We start from the raw sequence: 22,545 nt of genomic DNA on the forward strand, positions 1-22,545 counted from the left end.
TTTAATGTATAGAGAAACTGTCATCTGAGCCATTCATAGACCCATGACTGTGGGTGTTTTGCTGTTGGCAGATCACTTACTGATGGTAGTTCTCTTGTGGAAAGACCAAAGGTACAGTATTGCATGGCTGTGTCATGGTGTGGCAGAGGTCTTGGAACAGGACCTGCAACCCTCACCTGCAGAAACAGCATTGCTGACAAAGGACAGCTGGTGGTTTATCTGGCTGTAAAAAGTCTGTGCAGATTGCTACAGATAGGAAGGCTGTAGTTTCTGTGGCTTCAAACCTGCCTCATCTTCGGCCTAGCACAAATATTTGTGTAGTCAGGTGATAGGTGAGACTCTGGAAAACTCTGGAAAAATAGCCTTGCCAAAATAAATGAAAAGATTTATTTTTCAGTCTTCTCAGGAATACAGAATATTCACAGAAAAGCTCGTGTTAGCACAAAGAAGCAGTGTAGAAAGAAACAACTGGGGAGAAAGGCAGGATTGCTGTGGCTGTGTTTGCTTCAGTAGGCTGCATGTGTCATCTGAAGTAGCCAAAGGCTACTCATCTGAAAATGTTTTTGAGTCACTGCACAGCCCAGCTTGATTCCCTCTCCTTTGGAAAATACGACTCAGGCTGTCAGTGCTGTTAAGGAATCTAAACTTTGCAATGTTTCCCCTGTCTAAATCCTTACTTTGGGAGGTAAATCTGGGGAGAAAACAATCAGACTGGATGACATGCCATCACTGTTGGTTGTGTTGAAATCTTTGTCAGCTTAGCACGCAGAGAAACAGGCTCCTTGGGAGGTTTGGATTTACCTGCCAGTGCAATTTAAATGGGAGCAGGTTTGTACACACCATGATTTGCTTTTGGCAGCTGCCTCTTAAAGCCATGAAATCTGAACTTGTTCCTCTTGCTGTAATGTTTAGGACAGGGTTGCATGGACATTTCTTCATTGAAGAGAAGGAACTGACACATAGATATTGGTCTGCTCTGATGTCAAGGACTTTGTGAGATATTTGCAGGAAAGCTGTGACATTAACTGTGTCATTAACACAGAGGTACTGTAAATATGAATGGGTTAATGTCTGTCCACCACAAAAAAAATATTGTTTCACATGTACTGATGGGATAAAAGCCTATATCTTCCTTTAAATAAGCACGTCATTTTTCTTGCTTAGACTATAGAAGTGCATGTTTACATACAGCTCTTTAAAGTGTTACTTTTTAAAGGTGCTCACCACCTCATCTGTCTGACCTGAGAGATTACCAGTATGGAAGGAAAAACATAGTGCTAGGAAGGTTTTACTGTATGACATTGTGACCAGACCAAAGGTTTCTGCTGATGTTAATCCTTGTTATCTTGTAATAAATATCAGCAATGAGCCAAGCACAAAAATGGCTGACATTAACTGGAGCTAGTCTAACCTGATGGTCAGCAGTTTTGGCAGATCTCTGCAGAAAGATTGCCAGGGGTGTGGCAATGTATGCAAAGTGCAACGGCAGCAGCAGCAGCTGGGAAAGCCACTGCAGTGCGAGCACTGACAGTGTCCGAGACAGACTGTAGACATTGATAATTAATTAGTCTGGGATGAAGAGATAAAGACCTTGTAAAATTACTTCAGAAGTCAGACCAAACCATTCAAAGGGAAGCAGTACCTGCAAGGGGTGTAATCTTAGCAGGAAAAAAAATCAAGGTCGTTCTAACTTTGCAGCAAAGATTTTCTTGTTTCAAGAAAGGCAGCAAAATACTTTGTGTGTGAAGCATGTCAGAAAGGCTTTGACAAAAATTGTGAAAGGAAAAGGCTGTTTACCTTGAGCCACTGAATAGGGACAGGACTTGTGAGTCAGCATTCCTTAGCTACATTTATGAAGGGAAAATTGTGATCAGAAGTGACAGAGTTACACAATTTATCAGCACCCACCTATTATTAACAGTGGCAACTCCTTTGCAAATTGGTGGGCATTGTGGCCAGTGAAAAATAAAGGACACACAAATACAGTGAGACAACAGGCAGAAGTGTACTCACATAAGACTAAGCTTGAGCTGTGTCCTCAGCTACCTACTAACCAAAATTGATATTTAATATTCTAGTCCAATAGTGATGATTTCCCTGTTACCTTGAGAGTTTATGGTTTAATTGTCTGAATATATAAAAGCATGCAAATGTAAAGATAAGGCGTGATTTGCCCTCAGCACATCTCCCCAAACATATGTTCTCAGTAAAAAGCAAAAATTCAAACTAAGTTTATGTTTCAGAGCCTGATTTGACACTTGATTTTTCCAGCACGTTCCAGCCATCAACCAAAATATATGACCTTCAGTTGTCTTCAAAACAACCTGTTCAGGAGCTTTACAGATTTCCAATGAACTTTAATGAAAAATGAAATACATATTCAACTGCTGCCAGATAAAGTGGTTGATGCTGAAGAGAGAAACTCACTCCTTCTTTCTTCTGAGGGAGGGTGTATTTTCGTAGATGGGGATTTTCCAAGAGCTTTCTACTTCACACGCAGGTGTGACATCTAAGAAGCCAGATGAGTGCTGAGCTGGAGGATGTGGAACAAAAAAGAAACATCCATCAGAAGAGACACGTGCATAGCTCTGAACCCATACTGGTTTCATGCTGGGTCAGTCACCATTAAGTACAACACCAGTTGCCTCATGCATATTCAGTCAAGCCCCTACTGTGTCCTCAGAGCACTTGATAGTTTTGGGGTGCTCTTGCCTTAATTTGAAGTTCATTTGAAATAGGTTAGAAAAGGTGCTTTTGTTTGTGTGTTTACATGAAGAAATACAGCCCCATCAAGTGTCACCCTGGTGCAGAACAGTGCAACAGGATGTGTCTGAGAACCAGGCTGCAAAAGAGCACCAGAATACTTCCCTGGAAAGGAGCACAGGGTAAGACAAAGCTATTTATTCAGTACAGAAAGACTTAGAGCAGGCTAAACTGGATAAACTAGAAAATGTGAAATTATATAAAATTAGGTGTAAGTGTTAATCAAGAGCTAATTTCCTTCTCTAAGTGACTGACTCACAGATGTTCTGAGCCCCACAAAAAAGAGACAGGACTTTGTGAGGTAACAACAACAGCATTACAAAACCTGTGTTACTGTTTGTTGCGTTTTAGTGTAATTCATGCATTTTATTTTTTGGAAAGCAGACCTAGAGAAAGGAAAGTGTTGCTACACTAGAGAGTTAGCAGTTTCGCTTAGTGACTGAGGTGACTGGTGCATGAGGCCAGTCTAAGGCTGCACAGAGAGATACTAGTGTGGAGGCTTTTATTAGTCTTTTCTGTTTGAATGTATGAATTTTCATGTAGAATAATAGGAAATTTCAGCACAGAAAAAGGAACTGGGCAACTGGTAATATGAGCTAATAGAACTGGAGAGGACCTCCAGTCATTTGGTGTTACAACTTTCCAGGATGAACTTTTTACTGTAGTGTTAATAAACACTGTTTTAATACCACTCTGGTAAATTATCCTCATGCTTCTATTAGAAGACTATTCTGGAAGCTCAGACCTAGCACTGAACCCTCAAAACATCCAAGTGAAATTAATTTATAACAGGTTGATGCCTGTTTGATTTGCTGCCAGTACAGTCCAGTAGTTTTAACAGCGTTCTCCATTTGTAGCAGCTACCATTCTGCAATTTTCCTGAGGAGAAATCCTACCCTCTTCTAGATTTCATTTTGCTAGCTAGAGAAGCTATGTGCTTTCAATTTTTTTTGCTCATAGACTGTTTGCAGGCAAGTAAAATTGCAAGCAAAAATACAGTGAAAAAACTGAGAAAGAATTTCTCATTTCTATAAATTTCTATGCAGTGAGAGATGAGTGAAGGGGGTTGTTTCAAAGGAAGTAAGAACAGAGTAGAAAAGGAAACAAAAATGTCTGGACAGAGTAGTATGAGGCAATATGCAGCTGATATATTTGGCTAAACCTTGATATATAAATGATTCTTCATAAAATTGGTAGATGCAGAATTGTGAAGAACTGGTTTTTTTCATCTTTGAAGGAGTGATCTGCTTCTTCTGCACCATTTTGGGAAAAGCAAATTTCCAAATACTTGCTCAGAAGACTGCAGTGAAACAAAAAGATACAGGTAGAACTAGAAATAGTTGATGTTTCTTTGTAGAAAACTGTTTCGCCATCATTCCTGTATTCACATGTGCTGATGACGAATTTGTGATTGCAGACCCTGCTGGAGGTGATGATGTCTTTTCTGATGTGATACCGGATTCCTTTTTCATCCATAGAACACCAGAAGTGCTTTCTTGATTGCTTTCCATTGTTCAGAATCAGGAAACAAAATAGCAAGCTGATTTAGTACCAGTGCTTGTTGCCCTCTCCATGTTTGTGCTATGGCCAGATTACTCCACAGCAGGTCCCTCAAGTTTTTTTGAAGATGTAATTTGGTGTAAGTGCATGAACTTGTGCATTTGGGCTGCCAGGTCTGACAACGATAAGTGGCAAAACTCTCTATGGCTCAAATTAAAAGGAGACAGGCTGGGGTATGGACTCGGACCCTCCTTGGTTTTCTGCATGTCATGCTTCCAAAATTGTTGATATGGTCCTGTACTCAAGCTGTACCCTCTCATCATACCTTGTACTTGGATCAACAGGAAGGAGTTACCTGGGTTTTTTTTTTCATTGCTTGAAAACCTGAAGAGAATAGAGGAAAAATTAGGTAGTTTCTTTTGGGGTTGTTTTTTTTTTTTTTTTTAATATGTTTTGATTAAGCAATAAAGGTTATAGAGGTCCTTCTAACCTTAAAATAAGTGTCTGGGAAAAAAAATGCATTAAAAAAAAATAAGAGGAGATTTTAAAATATTTTTGAACAGAGATGAAAAGTACCTAAAGTGCTTGTGCAAATGCAAAATAAAAAAAACCAAGTCCATATTTGGGAGTAAATATATCATGTAAATAGATCCATTTCACTCAGACTTAAATTTCTGATTTTTACACAGAAGTTAACTACCTCTTAAGTAAATTACATTTCCAGGCAGAAGGTGTGTCACAAATGTAAAACTAACCACGTGCAATTTGCATTTTGAGCAGGTAACATAAAAGAAAAATTGCATTTCAATGGCTTATTCAACCTTTGTCACATCTTTTGTAGCTCTTTTGACAGCATCAATGTAATACCATTATCTTCTGTAAATGTGCTATTTTCCTCTGCAGTTATTATGAAGAGTTCACAAGAGAATAACAAAATTATCTGAATATGCCTTTTGCAGACAGTGTTTTATTCCACCATGAATCTGCTTGCTGGGTATAGATGGAAAAGTGTGAATTTTGCTCACAGTGAATATTGAGCTTCTGTGATTTACCAGAAAACCCAGTAAGTACTTTTGTTTCACATATACTTAAATGCATGTCAAGCAGAGCAAAGAAAGCCATTCCAACCTTTCTGCTTTGAGGAGCAATAAAAAATCCTTGACTATCCATATATGTGGAGAGGATTCCTAACCTGAACTCTTGGTTGAAGGAAATTGGTCATTTGGAGAAAACCAGGCTGCTGACAGCAAGAATGTCACATTAATCTGGCATTTACCTTTTATTTCAATTGCATTTGTCTGCTTATTCTCTTCATAGAATTCATAAATGTATGATCTTTATAAAATGTAATACGAATAATATTCTGATTGCTATTTATTTTAGTAAAAAAGGATAATAAAACTTGCACTAGGGGGATATTAAAAAGGATATTAGGAGATTATAGAATAATGATAAAGTAAAAGTTGCTGCTGCTCAGGCAGATAGTAGCCATGCAAAGGAAATTGGAAGAGTCTCATAGAGGAAAAAAAAGAAAGGGGACAGTGGTGTAAGGAGATGGATTAAATTCAGCACAGCTGGCATCAGTTTTCAATGAAGATTGCAGCAGAGGCCTCTCCGACCTATAGAAATAAATAGTTGAGCATTGAACTGAGTAAAAAAGATTCTACAAGTTTAAAAAGAGGGAAATAGGATATTTTCCATCCCAGAGCTCTGGCTCAAGGTGTCAAAGATTTATTTTTTTATTTTAAATGAACACTCAATCAAAATGCCATAAATACAATGACCACCAAAAAGCAAATTAATGTTTTTTTTTTTTTTTTAGGAGAAATATTAAAAAACAAATTTTATAAATATCGCATCCTGTCATCTGACCTCAGAATGCACAGAGTTCTGAAACCTGACAAAAAAATTTTAAGCTGTGACCAATGGTATATGACAGACTGAATCAAGATACATGGGTTTTTTTCAGAGATGAGAAAATAGTACACTTTTCATCCACTTACACTTAAAGCACAGTATTTGATTTCTACCACCAGAAAAAAAAAAAAAAATCACTATTTAAACTGAAGGAGACAAGATTAAAAAAAAAAAAGGGGGGTAGAGGGGTAGAAGGCAGATAAACGGCTTAAAGGCCACAGGGCAGTGGGCAGTCAGGAGACAGCCTGGCTGGGGAGGTAGAAAGGAGCAGGTTTGGGGATGGTGTGTGTGATTGTGCCAATGAGCTGCTATCACATAAGCTGGCAATTATTGCTAAGCATTTGGTACTGCATGGCACAGACTGTATTTGTGTATTCCAGGTGCTTAGCATACAGAGATGAAGGTGGCATGTGTGGCTTCTCTGGTGGCAGTGCCACAACTGGCCACATGGATGTTTTTCAGGGAAGCCACACAGCTCAGTGAGACCTACTGGCTGAGTCCAGAGCAATCTCTTAAGCTCAGAGCTACCTCTTGAGCTCCATGGAGAAGCTGAGGAATGTCTTGAGGCAGGTGAGACACAAGTGAATCTGAAACAGAGCAGGCCAGCACTGTCACCAGAACATGGAGTTAGATGGATTGCAGGGTCCACATTGAGCATTTAAAGAAGTCTTTGTCTGTGCTGCTCAGTTATTGGCATCTTTGTGTGACTGGTGTCCCTTAACAAAATGAGATGAGCATCTCCCCAGATGTCGGAATCTGTGGGTATTGGTGATTCCGAGATTGTAGAAAGTCTCTGTCTTTCTGCCCCGTTGCCAAAGAAGAAGCCATAGTTCGTCTGTGCTGGTTTCAAGGTTGTTTATTTTTGCTTATCTATAACAAGTTCTGCTGCCCTGCCGCAGGTCTGTCCTGCAGGGCAGTGTGTGGGGCTCTGCCCCTCAGTGGGATGGTACAAACATTATATACAAGAAATTACGTGTACTATATTTACAATAATGTGCCAATATCTATCATCCACGCTGAACAGTGTGTCCCCAGCCTAAACCAACAGAAAAATGCCAACATCACCAAGAACATGGAGGTAAGGAAGAAGAAGGAGGAAGAACAGGTTCAGGCCCATTTTCCTCCATCTTAGAACTCCTGACCCCCCTGTACAAAGTAAAACCCCCCTGTACAGGTGTTAAAACCCCCCTGTACAATACTAAAAAATTTTACCCTCTAATTTGTGACTACTTTTACTATACCATCTAACCCTCTGTGACTGCTTGTTCCACCTTTAAAGTTGGTAATTCATTCCATGGTTCAGACTCAAGATCACAGCTGTTTTCAGCTGCTTGCCGGGGTCTAAAATGCTTCTGACCAAGGCCTGGAACCTCTAAAAATGTCTGAGGGACATTTTGAGTTCCGACACCCAGATGTTGTCCCTTTCCCACACACTACAACAAAGCATGAGATTTTTACTAATCACTTCACTTGGCTGAACATGATGATTCCAGTGAATGGCAAATAGACATAACAAAGAAAGGGTTCTGTAAAGCTATTAGCACTGAGCTTGAATTTTAAGAAATGTAAAAACAAGGAAAGGTGGGCTATTAATTCCATCTAAATGACTGGCCTGATTTCTATTCTAAAAATCTATTTTAACTCTGTGTAATCACAATATTGCATTTGTTAGCTCACTGAAATGTAATCTTATTAGTGGTTCAAAAGATTGCATTTAATCTAGCTGATTATGCTAGTGCATCTCTGAGTAGCTAGTTCTCTACTCCTGCGGCTCCTAATGAACTGACTGTGCATTAAATTTCACCAAATAAAAGTTACTACCTAGCTTATTCTTATTTGTTCTAGTGTTCTGCACACACTAGTTTTCCTTTAGTTGAAGTCTTACGTAAACTTTCTATTGCTAAAAAGCCACCAAACTCCTTTTAGCGTATGCTTTCTGTATGTCAGCATGAATTTTCAGTCTTCATAATTAACAACAAATAAACAGGTTTTCTTCCCATGGATACCAGTGTAGTTTGTCTCTGCACTAACTCTTGATTACCTGCTCGAAGAGTGCCTGACTTAGTCAGTAATGTCACAGATCTGTTTGCAGAAAGAAATTATAGCCGCAAGACAGGCTTTGCAGTGATTTCACTTTCTTTCAATGCTTAGTTCTTATATTAATCCCTATTAAGACAAGTAATTGTTTACAGAGAGCAGCTTTAATAGCAGTGGTAAATTTTTTCACTCTGCCTTTGCTTGTGTATTGAAAGCCACTCAACTGTGAAAGATTTCATTTCCATCTGGAGACTTGTGCTGAGAAAAAAAGGAAGGTCATCCCTTGCAAGTGGACAACAAAGGCATTTCAGGCAGCAATTGCTGGTTTGCTACAAGTGTTAAAAGCCAGGACAATAGAGCTGGGGCTGTTTTGGAAAAAGAAAATGTGGAACAAAAACCCAATTTTAGCCTGGTTACAAGGAGGTTGCAACAGAAGCCACTGTAAATACACCTGGACTGAATTGAGCCATGCTGTCTTCAAAGAAACAAGCTGTATCTGGGAAGAATAAAAAAAGTGTAAGTATTTGGTACAGCCTTTTCAAATTGCACTGGCTGAACTATGACATCTTTTGCCATCCCTCTCTCAGTACCTAACACCACAGAAAGCTGGGAGAGTGCAATATACCCATCTTTCTGCTGCCCTCCTCGCTACTGGTCTAATGAACTTTCCTGGAAAGGACGTACTTGCCCCTACCCTCTCCAGATGAGGCTCAGCCTTGCAGGTCTCTGTGAGAGGGAAGAATCTAGAGCTTTGCAGTGATGCTTACACACATTTTCCAGATGTTTATTGCCTGTGTGTTTAAGACTGCATTTGCTGTGGTAGTTCCTGAAGCTGTTCTAGGTACATCTTAGGGGATGAAGAGTTCAACATTTAAAAGGCAGTTTGCAGTTAATAAAAATGGGGAAAGGGAAAAGACTTGGGGGAATGGGCTGGTTTTCAACTTCGATGTCCACCTCCACCTACCAGCGTGAGATAGCCTAAACTGCTCAGCACTTCCCCACATCTCAGGGGAATCTTGATAATGAAACACTGCCAGAGGGATGCTCGGTGCACCCTCTGCTCACTTGCTAAGATGAGGCATCTGTTAACAGCACTAGAACTGTCAAAATGCTGAGTCAACATACACCTACATTCAGCACCACCAGGATGTGCTCCCATGCACAGTGGTTGCAAGGCGTTAATGTGCATTTCCAGTGCTCAGACTTTTTTCCATCCGTCTATCAAATTGAGCATGACCAAGAAGGCAAAACCCATTACAGCTGTTGTTAAAGTGGTATAAACCTAGAACTGGAACTAAAGGATGTAAAATTGCTTGAATTTATTACTTGTAATTATTTTGCAGTTAAAACAGATGCCTCACACTAAAGGGTGAATAACAATTTCATAATATCTGTGTGAGCCACCTCAGGCTAATTTTGTTTCTAGCTTATGGTGATGGGGATAAGCAGCCAAGTCCTGCTTCCATCTCTGGGCCACCCTGTATAGATACTCACTGAAAATGCACTGAAAATACTATCTACTTCCCCCTGAGTGGGGAGGCTGTGAGATCCAATGCAGTATTATGATATTAGCCATAAGCTGCCTGAGGTCATGGTTTCTTGACAACCTTACTGAACCAGAGGTTCTCTGTGCCTTAGGAGCAGCTTCAGATGTAAGCAGACAGCTCAGAAGCTGGAAGAAGGAGCTTCTGCTGTGCTATCTACAGAGAAACAGCAAGTGGACACAACAATAACAGCAATAATCCCATTGAACAACAAACCACAGAGAGGCTGAGGCTAGAAGGGATACATGGAGGTCACCTGATCCAATCCTTCCTGCTAAGTAGGCCGCCTGGGATCACATCCAGACGGCTTTTGAGAATCTCCAATGATGGAGACTCCACAACCCCTATGGGAAAACTGTGCCAGTGCTCAGTTACTGTCATACTAAAAAAGCTCTCAAACTTGGTTTCTATGTACTGGGTCAGATACTTAACTGGAACCATCCCTGCAGTTGATTTAGTCTGCAGTCCACTCTTCTGTTCTGTACTGAGTTCTTTCAAGACTCTGAATCTGCCATTCCCTTCTTGGGGTGTTATGGGCCTACCCAGGCTGACAAGATAGATGGATGTTTTCAGAGTGGAACAAAACTTTTACAGATTTTTTTTTTCCCCTCTTCCTACCCATTTTTGAAAACATCCCTAAAAATCATGACCCAAAGTCTGGATGGCAGCAGCTCTCTGGCCACAGAGAGAAGCACAACTTTGCCAGGCATGGTCCTGGGGAAGGCTATGAGAAGATCAGAGAATAGAATGATAAGCAATTCTCATCTTAACTTGCTGCACCTGTTGTTGTGAGCAAGTGGCATATGTTATGGAGATTTGTTTACCAAAGGGTGGTTTCTTAATTAGCCAGCGGTGATGGTGTTTGGACTGGAGGACCAGTCAAGTCCAGCTGTATCATAACTGTCTATAAAATTAATGGGTTTCTTAACAAATAAAGAGATTGATCAGCCTTCTGTGAATCATGGAGTCAATGCTAATTATTACCTGGCTGGGGCTACGATGACAGCATAGTGTGGTGCCAAGTGGGGAAACCAGAATGCCCAGCATTCTGCTTCTGCTGACTCCCAGTGGTGCCACCAGCAGTTAAAAAAGGACAACTGTTCATGACGGTGCTTCAGCTCCCATATCCTCTTCCCAAGCTCTGTCGGAACTCAAAATGTCCCTCAGACATTTTTAGAGGTTCCAGGCCTTGGTCAGAAGCATTTTAGACCCTGGCAAGCAGCTGAAAACAGCTGTGATCTTGAGTTTGAACCATAGAATGAATTACCAACTTTGAAGGTGGAACAAGCGGTCACAGAGAGTTAGATGGTATAGTAAAAATAGTCACAAATTAGAGGGTAAAATTTTTTAGTATTGTACAGGGGGGTTTTAACACCTGTACAGGGGGGTCAAGAGTTCTAAGATGGAGGAAAGTGGACCTAATCCTTTTCTTCCTCCTTCTTCTTCCTTACCTCCATGTTCTTAGTAATGTTGGCATTTTTCTATTGGTTTAAGCTAGGGACACACTGTTCAACGTAGATGATAAATATTGGCACATTATTGTAAATATAGTACACATAATTTCTAGTATATAATGTTTGTACCATCCCACTGAGGGGCAGAGCCCCGCACACTGCCCTGCAAAACAGACCTGCGGCAGGGCAGCAGAACATATTATAGATAAGCAAAAATAAACAACCTTAAAAACAGCACAAACGAACTATAGCTTCTTCTTTGGCAACAGGGCAGAAAGACAGAGACTTTCTACAATCTCGGAATCACCAATACCCACAGATTCCGACAAAGCTCCATGGGAGAGGGGGGCATTCATGGGACTACCAGGTACATCAAACCCTCTGTTGCCATTTCTGCCCTGTGGCAGCCCCACTGCTGAGTGTTGGCACAGCAGCCGGAGAGCTGAGGTGTGTTCCATACGTTCCCCCTCTCCCTGCGCCTTCCCACTGCTCCACCCTGGCTCCCGACAAAGATTCGTAAAGGAGCAAGGCAAGGTCTGCTCACAGCAAACTACAGCTATGAGCACGTCTCTCCACCCTGATTAAATGCCTGCTTTTCATTCATGGCTCCTTCCTCTCTGATAAACATCAGAAGCAGCCTAATTATGTTTTTTCTCTGCCCAACTTGTATTCATTAATCTTATCTACATGCATCTCCACATTATACCATAGAGACTTGGAGTCACATTTTTCAAAGGCTTTTAAGCACCTCATACACAATGATTTCTATCAACCATGACATGGGTAATTTCTATAAATTCTCATTTTCACCAATCAATGTAAAGAAAGCAAGCAGCCTAGAAAAATTTAACACAAATCATCTGAGGAGAAGTGAGGTAGAGAATGCAAAGTCTGATTGTCTGGGGTTTTCCAGATTTCCAAATTAAGTCTCATGCTAAACAGAAAAATGACCTTGAAACCAAATCGATTTAAACAGTCTGTATTCCTTTATACCACAGGAAATGGCTAAATAAAACACCTAAAACTAAGTTCTTATGAAAAGTGGCATGTTGCATTATTGTAAAAATTCTTTCACTCTCAGGCACTGTTTTGGCAAATTAGTACAATTTCACATAGTTCAGTTTCAAGAAAAACACATTTTCAAGGGAAATTAAGATCCTGATCGCAGCACAGCCAGCCTTGCCTGAACTGCTTTTATATCAGTTGAGCATGCCCAATGAATTGTGTTCTGGGTTTCTAATGAAAACATGACTAAAGTCCTCCCTCTGGGATTATGTGAAAGTTTCATCTCCGGTTCTGTATTTTGGTATACTCACTGTGCAAGTAGGGACATATGGGTCCTTCATTTCTTTCTATGAAATCTTCATCTGTAGAAATACCATGAATAAAGTTCATGTGAGATGGTTTTTTTTAGTGGAGCAGCCATCAGGATGCACATCAATTCCATATGTCAGTAATATCCCAGAAAGCAGAAGAAAACTGTGTGCTGTCATATACACAGACCTTTTAACAGGGCCTGTTGCTATAGGACAAATTTGGCTTTAAATGGTTTTAAACTTAAAGAGGAGAGATTCAGACTAAGATATAAGGAAAAAAAAATTTAGGAGGGTGGTGAAACACTGGAACAGAGAGGTTGCCCAGAGAGGTGGTAAATGTCCCATCCCAGGAAATGTTCAAGGTCAGGCTGGACAAGTCTCTGAGCAACCTGATCAAACAGGAGGATTCAACTAGGTGACCTTAAAAAGTCAACCCAAACCATTCTATGATTCTACATGCTCCAGAGATAGGTGGCTAAGAAGCTATAGATGTTCTCTCAAGTGTGGCTGTCAAGATGATGAATACCCTCAGTTACAGAAATGAGGAGGATCACGTGGAGAAGCTGCTGCAATGTTCTTTTGCCTGCCTGGAGAGGCTTTCCTGCACTGTTGTTAGTTTATGTTTGATGAAATCTGCTCCAGGAATGGAATTGAGTGCTACCAAAGGATATTATAATTAGTAGCATGGGGAAAATCCTGAAAAGCCTGCTACCAAACATGAAAATACATAAATAAATACATATTATTTGTGAAGTGAGACCTTCATGAACAGGGAAAAGCTAAGAGCATTTAATATCACTGAGGCATTAAATGGCAGAGAGTATCAGAGTTACCATTAATATTGTACCCCATGTCCTTTTAATAAATCTGATTGTCTTCACCTACTTAGAACAACTTTAGATTATTTGCTATCTTTTGAGACATCTGTATGAATGTTAGCAGACTTTTGTGTTCAAAGTGACTTTCAAACCTAAAATGGCTGAAATGCTACTAATTATCAGTTACTACAGCTGAGGCTGTTCTCAATCATGTTGTTTTGTTGGAGGTTTTGCTTGTGATTTTTTTGTTTGTTTGGGCTTCTATCAGAGCAGTAGATGTTTGGGATTTTTTTACAATTTTACCTATTTTTTAAAGTTTTTATGTCACAGAATCCAGGGGGGGAAAAAAAAGAAACAGAAAACCAGGCACACAGCTTATAGCTATTTGCATTCTTCAGTGTTGAGGTAAAATGTGTATGTAATACTGAGTCTCATTTTGATAATAATTACATAAAACTACATAAACTGGGAACTATAACAGCAATTTGCTGAAAATTTGACACAGTGATGGGCATAAGACAGGCTGTCTTTTTCCTGAAAACTTACATTTGAAAAACCTAAATTCCTGCACATGCTGCTGTTGTAAACTATATACAAAGTTAATTAATTTCTATTAATTGACAGTGTGGTATGTTGCATCCACCACAGAATTACCAGTGCAGAACACAGGGTTGGTAGTAGCCCAAATAAGCAGATACTTTACACAGACAGAGCTTTCTACAGCCCTTAAATTACTTTCCTGAGACAGTGTCTTGAGGACACACTCTTAAGGCAGCAATTTCTCTTAATGCAATCCTAGCTTGGAGATTTTCACTCCTTTAGGTTCCGATGGAGTATATTTCTTTGTGCTTGAGTAATCCAAGGAGAAAACTAGCCTTTGTCAGGAAGCCAATAGAAAATTTAATTTAAATGCACCCCAAGCAATACTGTGACCCTGACTTCTGCTTCATCTCAGAGCCGTCTGCCCAAGCCTCTGTGTCTGGCAAGCTGTCATGAGTGTCCAGGCTCTCCACAAAATTCCAGGCTGTGGCTGATGTGGTGCTGCTGGGGAGAGGAACTTGCATGACCCATGACTGATTTTGTTCACTGACAGAAGCTGTGAGCTCACACCTCACACCTCAGTGCTGAGGCTTTAAAAGCTAAATTATGTGTTCAAGGAATCTAATTAAATTTCCTCATGCTGTGAGTCGGGAAGCAGGAAATAAATTACATGCATACAAAACTCAGAAGATCCTCACCACGTTCAAAATATTGCCACATGATGCCAGTAAGTTGGAAAGACTCTGCATGTTATTTAGATTTAGCATTAAATCCAGATTCAGTGCTAGATGTGGCAGAGGCGATGGACTTTGGATGGTTTTTCATCTCCAGGTGTAACTCAATGTCCCAGATAAGAGGAATACATTGGGAGGACACCAGCATGATACAGCTCAAGTCCCAGGGAAGTTTGCTACCAAGGCTGACTGGAAAATGAAGTGCCTCAAATCCCAGTTTGTTGCCTTACAGAGTGACCTCAGTGCCTCAACTGCAATAAGCTGAAAACTGTGTCTCCCATTTTAGGCCCTCACAGAGGATCCCAATAATGATGTTGTTGCAGATGTGTAAATTCAGCAGTAGAAAAGCTGCTCTAAGACTTGAACAAGGCCTAATATAACCTTGAACATTGCTGGCAAAATCAGTGATTAAAATGCCATGTGTTTGGACAAGTGCAGTGTCCTGTGTCAGTGAAAAAGCTCTACATGTTCTTAAACTGCTCTTCAGCTGAGCCCTCTATCATCAAAGGAGCCTCCTTGTGTGCCCACAGCACTCACAGCACCAGAAAAGCACTGGGAAATGAAACAAAAAAAAACAACGAAAAAAAAATACCTTAAAGGCAGTAGAGTTATGTGGATTTTTATCTGCAAGGAAAGATATCCATGAAAACCTCTAGAGTCTAATGAGACTCGAAGCTTATTACCTGTTCCTTTGGGGGGTTGCAGCATTTTTCATAACCAGCCTTGGACCAGCAAAGGTGGGCAGATTGCCAAAAGTGCATGTGAATTTTAAATTGTCCCTCCAGTGGGAAACTGCAGAGTTACACAAGTAGGGCTGGGAGCAGGATTTAGCTTTCCAGGGAGCAGGGAGAAAGGAGTGGGGAAACAGAGAAATGGCAGTAAACAAAGCCCCTGGAGGAAGCTGATGTGTGTGCATTGCCACTGCCATTGGCTCAGGAACTCAAGCTGTGAAATGGAGTGACAGAATACAAATCCAGAGATGGCAACCAGACGCACATTCTTTTGCTTTATAATAAAAAATGCCACTCTATCTGTAGATGCATCTCAATGAGAAGTAGGAATGAAAATCTGTCTTAAAATGGCTTGTGACAATGGACAGAAGAGTTGGATATTTTATACCAAGCTTTCTTGCTGATGTCTGTAAATACTGGTTCTTTGTTCTTTGAATTCCTATTTATTCTGTTCTGGCACTATTATCTCTCCATCACTGCCAAGAAATGTGGAGTTAGCCATCTGGAAAAAAAATATCACATTCTAAATTATGTTTCTCTCTCTACTGTCATGTGAATATTAACCCAGATAAATTAATTTAAGCTATTCCTGGGTCCATTATCAATCCACTGGAGAATGACAGTAAATTACTCTCTAGCTTTTTTTAAAACATTTTGAGATCTATGTAGAGAGGGCATCAAATACTAATTCACCCTTCTGAAGGATAATACCAGACTTTACAGCACCTGTAAAGTGTGCTCACACTTTTATCTGTGAGTCAGAACTGCAGCTTGCCACAGCTTTTCCCAATGATCTACAGGCAGAGGTGTTTGGGGGGAAATGCTTTTTAGTCATTATGAAATGGGTCATATTTTTTCTGACATCTCTTCAGAACTGGTATGAATTTCTTTCACTGCCTGCCAAATTTATTTTACTGCTGACCATACATAGATATAAATTGCAGTTTGCCAGCATGTTTTTGCTCAGATGAAGCATAGAATTCAAAGAGATTCCACAGGTACATCTCTGAAAAGTAGTATTTCATGATTTAGCTGATAATTCTGGTAGGGAAAATGGAAAGGGTTGCGTCTCATCCAGTTTTGGAAACAAGAACTCTGCACAGCTTTTAAAAGTAAGGGAGTAATGCTGTAGTTATCAGATATAAACATGCAATAAACCTGCTGACTCAGAAAAACCCATTTTGACACTTAGTTTAGATGAGTATTTAGGATGTGTCTTATTTGAGTCATGTAGATTTTTTGGGGTTTTTGCAGGTACTTCAGAGAGGTTATTTTTCAGTGATATCATGTTTAGTGACATGTGTCTAAATTTTCTTATGAACTATCAGCCAACCTTTCAAAATTGAAAGTGAACATCTTTCCCTACAATGAACAGATTTCTTTCTCTATTTATTTTTCTTTTGTTCCTTTTTTGGAATGTATCTTTTCCATACATACTTTTATTTCAGATATACATATGGAGACTATATGTATAAGAGAGGGAGATTATATATATTTTTAATTAACATATAACATATACCTTGGGTATACACTCCCCCAGTGTAATGCTACAGTGACTTGGGAATTGTATAAAGTGGCCTATGGTTCTAATTTTAGCAAAACCATAAGAACAAAAAAGAAAGTACAAATTGTAAACCTAAGGCATTACATTCTCTTTCCCTTATATCTTATGGATCTTTCTGCACTTTAAAGGGCCTCCAGGGCTCTGCACAATAAATTTTACGTAGGCTTTCACATGAACTCTTCTGTAAGGATTCATGAACATTGTAGCAATTCTCTCATTAGAGATCAAAGCAAGGGAAGATGCTGTGAGAGTTTTTCTATGATCCCTACCTGCCCAGTCTTCATAGATCTTGCCAAAGAGCATTCATCATTTAAGTTAATGTAGAAATGGATAAAACTCCTATTTTTCAACTCTACCAGAAATCAACATTATCTTTTAAAAGTTTGATCCATATCTTCTGACTTTTTATTTTATGGGGAGAAGGCATCTGTAGGCATCTGGATGCTGATGGGACGAGAAGGACATACTCTGCCATTGGATTCCTTGTTGATGCAGAGTTGCTAAGATGCATGATTCATTCCTGGCACTGTGGCTTGCTGTCACCACGTAATTCTCATGTCCTGCCTAATGCCTGAGGAAGTGATGAACATGGTGAGTCTCTCTGTCTGATGACTGTGCAATTACCATATACAAAATGCAACAGCAAGAGGAGCTAAGGCCATTCTGCTACAGGGGGAGATAGGGAAATCCACAGAGTGAAGCTGCCTCACAAAGGGAAGGAAATGTAACTGAGCTTCTGGCACCCCAGACTATCAAGTCAGTAGCTGAAAGGCTGAGGGGTTGCAGTAGGATCATCAGACTGCCTTCACAGAAACCTTTTGAATACATGCCAGTTTGACACCAAAGACTAAGCAGGTAGAAATAAAACATTCAGATGTGGAGCACCTCACTGCTCTGCACTTTAAAATCTAAATTGCACTGGGATTTCACTGGTGAAAGCCACAATCTGCAGAAACCTTACAAACCTCTAGAAGGCATGTGATGATTTCTCAACTCACACTGGGCTTTTAGGCAGTACTACAGTTTCTAAGTGATTTTGTAGCTACAGTGAGTAATTAAATATTATTAATATAGTATAAATGGGTTTTAAGTATCTATTTGGATAATAGACACATTATTATAATTGATTTGGGCAACTACAGCCCTTAATACTAAATGCTGTCTGCCACTGTGTGTAATATTAAGGTCTTCAAATTAGTACCTCATCTCTGCCTACCTTGGGTGTGAAAAAAAATTTCTTACATTTGTTAGTTTTAAAACAAGGTTACCAAACAAGAAAAATAAATATATATACTTTACTAATTAAATGAGTGAAGCAACCTCTACTTCATTAAAAAAAACAATATCAAAAAAACAATATCAAAGGAAAATCTCACAGTCAATAATTCTACCCTGGGAGAAAAGAGAGTCAAAGATTAATATGAATTCTGTTAGTACATGCCTATGTATATGACTGTGAGAATAAGCACCTCCTACAATGAAACTGGACAAAATTATCTATTTCTGCACACAGTAGATGGAAAAGAATATGTCTCTTATTCAAATACATTTTCTAAGGCAGTAAATTAGTGCATTCCTAAATAATGTCTGACTAATATATCTCCATAATCTATTTTATCATTTTCTTCCATAATATTTATTCTTGCAAGTTTCACTGTACATCATATAAATGTGTATATCAGGTTTGTTTGCATATTTTCTTATCCAGAATCAGAGGAAAGAGTCACATTTCTGAGCATGTCTAAAACAATTATCCAGTCCTCTTGTAAAGGGTACCAATTTTTTTGGCCTAGATAAGATGGCAAAGAAAAATTGTATGTGTGAATTCTCCTTTTATGATATTTCTACAGTTCTTACAGTTCCCTGCTTCTCATATAGCTATGGGATGAATCTGAGTATAGTCAGAAGGAGAAGATCACAGTGCAGGATACTTTATTAACTGAATCTGTGTCCTAAGTTTGCTATGTCAGTAAGGAATAGAAATGTTGTTTCTGCATCAGGCGTTTTATTATATTTCCACTCCATTTCCTTCCTGCCCAAGGATAAAAAGAAGTGAAAAACCAACAGAAATATTTTCCTCTGCACTGGTCTGCTTGAAGGAATTCTCGTTTGTGGAGTTCTCACAGAATATTTCAAAACTATTCCCCCCAGCTAAGGGACCTGAAAACTGCTGAGCATTGGCTGCTGTGCATCAAGGCACATGGGCAGGTAAGTTTGAGCATGTATTTAAGTGTTTTGCGGGATCAAGGGCAGAGTTATCAGCATTTTGTTGTACAAAGGATAACAAAGTACCCAGTCCAGCAGAGGAACATTGAGAATTCACGTTTGGGGCATCCACTTGAGAGCAGTGAAAGGAATTCGATTTTAATCAGATGATCCTACAACATATGAAGAAGATTTGTGAATACAAAACAGTCCAAGGTGTTTTTCCAGAGACCAGGAAGGGGTTTTCTTGAAAGCTAATGACAAAGAAAACGTTCTTGAATTTTGCACCTCTTTCTGCAGCATTACAGGTGTTCATGACAGAGCACAGTACCAAAGTCTCAGCTGTCTTAGATAAAATAGGAGCTGCAACATACTGACATTTTTAATAGTCACATATTTAATAGTTTCCAAATGGGTGAGTACCCTCTGGGACTACCAGAAAGAGAAGCACAAGTTTAATTAAATTTAAATGAATTTAAATATTTAAAAATAAATTCAAATATTTAAGTCACCTGAAAGCACTTAAAAACCCCACCCTATTCTCTTCCTCCCTTTCTCTTTCTCTTGGTTTCAAACCCACCTGATCCTAATAATAAATAATTCTAATGTAGGCACATAAGTATAGCTGTCACGCACAATTTTGGGATTTTAAATCTTCCTTTCATTGATTTTTCACAGGAGCTGAGATGGGAATAGATAATAAACTCTCTGACTATAGAAATTTTCTGGCAATGCATTGCATGGTCTATAAGTTCTTGTTGAACTGTAGGGATCAAAAGTAATCCAGGAATACAAAAGAGCTACTTACCTTATACTCCTGGAATTCATTTGCTTGCTTCAAAACCCTGGCTAGGAACCAAGGCTGTCATTTCAGGACACTGGAAGGATGAAATATACAGGGAAAATAATTAATTCCGATGTTTGTGACCTGAAGGGAAATACATAGTATATATACATATATTTCATATTTAGTTTTACATTCATTTATTCACCATGTTAATACATACAATTTATAACTGACTTCTAAGGCTGTAAGTAAAAAAAAATAAAGGAAAATCTAATAAATTGTTTTAATACATATCCATCTAGCCTTCATGTGTAAACCTAGATAATAATAATAATCATGTGATATAATAATAATAATAATAATAATAATAATAATAATAATAATAATAATAGCCCCAAACTTAAAGGCAATCTCTAAAAAACAATGTCATTCCACAGGTTTATAAGAATTGCTTCTTATGACAAGTAAGTATGATAAGTTAAATGTAAGTGGAAGTCACCAAAAAATTTCTACTGTAGTATCTAGGAACAGCACACCATCAAAAATAGAAGAAATTAAAATAATCTATCCTTTTGTCCAGGGCAGGAGTAAAGGAAACAGAAGATTATATGAGATGTCTACAGCTTTGAAGTGGTATGCTGTATCCATACTAATAGTGGAAGGAATCCCTGCACAGCAATGATAATGAAATCAGGATGTATATTTTTCATTTTCTCAGAACTGTTAAAATACTAGCCAGGACAAGCCAAAAGTAAAAATCTGCCTGAAGCAAACATTTTCTTTGAAGTGTTGAAAAACAGCAGCAACAATTTTCCATGTTCCTGGTTATAGAAAGAGAATCAACACAAAATACCAAGAGAGGTGAGAACCTTTATCCCACAGAGACAGCTTCCTGAAATATTGGCACAACACAGCTTGGCTGCACTTTGGTGCTTTTCCTGCAGGTTCACAGCCTTGTTCTTTCCAGATCCTGCACACGTGCTGTTGTCACCCTCACACACAGCTGCCAAGGGAAATGACTCCTCTAGCAGAGTGTCTGAGTGCTCATTAGTTCAGTAGCAGAACTCCACTGGTCACAATTTTACTGGAGAGTTCAGGTTGCAGAAGTTAATATTGGGCTGTGAATAAGCACTGCCCAACCTGAGAAACAGAAAGTGTGGAGATGTTGATGTTCTGCCAAACATCCCACTGGCTTTCCTGGATAACAGGTGCTTAAATAGGTGCTAATGTCACTTTCCTAGATAGCTAGGCTCTTTCTCCTTCCAGGATATCTGAGCTGAGATGTCCTAATGTACTCAAATGTATGAATACTATTATATAAATGCTAGCATACTAGTTTATTTCTCTAATATATCCACACAATTAAAACAGCCTTTTATGCCATTTGATAAGGTCACAGTCTCTGGAAATTCTTGCATAATTCTTAAAAGAGGTGTCAAAGACTATTTTTAAATTGTACCAAAATTCATTTTGCTGAAATATATCCTTAGGAATGTTTCAATGGCTCAAATGCTTGCAATTAATGAAAAAGGGAAAAAAAAAATCATGATTTTTTGTTTTAATTTTTCCTTTATAAACATCTTATAGTTGTGGGTAAATTGGATAATTTTGCTTGCAATATGGGAATGCATCAAGGTGATTTTTTTTTTTTCCTTTCACACCATGGTTTTTCATCAGAGAGTTAAAACAGTAAAACAACAGGCAAAACCTAGTTTTTCTTAGTGAGAGGTGAATCTCATTTGGCATCTGATCTGACCTTCACACCTAAAATATCTAAGTGATTCACATTCTTTAATACATTTATCTTCACAATGAACCTTTTTGATAGCACCTAATCTCTCTGTTTTATGGAACTGTGCTACAGCAAAGTTAAAATACTGCTCCCATATAACAGACAGGAGCCTGCTGTGGATTTCTTCATTATGTCATCCTAATCACTTGGTGGACTGGATATACCCATCCAAATTAAAGCATTTGTAACTTCCTTCTGCTAAGAATTACTCTGGCATCTCTGAAAGACAAAATTCAATGGACAATCATATGCCCAAGCAACAAATTTCTTTTTTGCATCTTGCTGAACTTTCACTGCTCTCCTACGTTTGTATGAAGCAACACTTTGGCTTTGCAGACCAAGGATGCTCTGCCTTTCTCTCACAAATGGCAATATCATAGGAGAGGAGGAAATTTGCCTTTATAACATCAACATTTTGTTCTTCCTGTGAGAACCATGATGACCACCAGTAACAGATCAAGCAACAGTGTTAGAATAGAGCATAGCATCTAATCCAGCATCAGAGGACAAACATTTTCCCATGAACTCTAGCTGTGTACATCCCCCTGTAAATCACCAGAACAGATTCTGTTACAAGCAGATTTTCTATTTTACAGTGACACCTGCAGTGTTAGGAGGAAAGTGCCACTAGCAAGAGCAGTGCTGTTCAGTTGTTTCACATTAAGACACATGCTGATTAGCTTTGAGGGCAGGCTGTGACCAGCACTACACAATGTCAGGCTTGGAGGACATTTTCCAAAAAGCACAGGTCCACTACAAGGTCATTTATAGGCTTGATTGAGAGTATGGGCTGATTACTTTGTGTTACTAAGGAAGCAACAATTTTTGTCTTCACTCTCTGGG

General features: G+C 39.1%; 1 long non-coding RNA gene across 3 annotated transcripts; it reads left to right on the forward strand.

Annotated features, from left to right (window-relative positions):
* Positions 1-497: 497 nt before the first annotated feature.
* LOC140683994 (uncharacterized) lies at positions 498-10,720 on the forward strand. Of its 3 annotated transcripts, none has more exons than XR_012055753.1 (3): positions 498-5,326; positions 8,433-8,733; positions 9,856-10,720. It is a non-coding gene; the product is annotated as an uncharacterized lncRNA (long non-coding RNA). The 3 variants fall into 3 exon arrangements; XR_012055752.1 differs by lacking the exon at positions 498-5,326 and adding an exon at positions 6,377-6,750; XR_012055751.1 differs by lacking the exon at positions 498-5,326 and having other exon boundaries at positions 7,594-8,733.
* Positions 10,721-22,545: the final 11,825 nt, after the last annotated feature.

This window comes from Taeniopygia guttata, chromosome 4, assembly GCF_048771995.1.
Source record: "Taeniopygia guttata chromosome 4, bTaeGut7.mat, whole genome shotgun sequence".
Taxonomy (NCBI): domain Eukaryota; kingdom Metazoa; phylum Chordata; class Aves; order Passeriformes; family Estrildidae; genus Taeniopygia; species Taeniopygia guttata.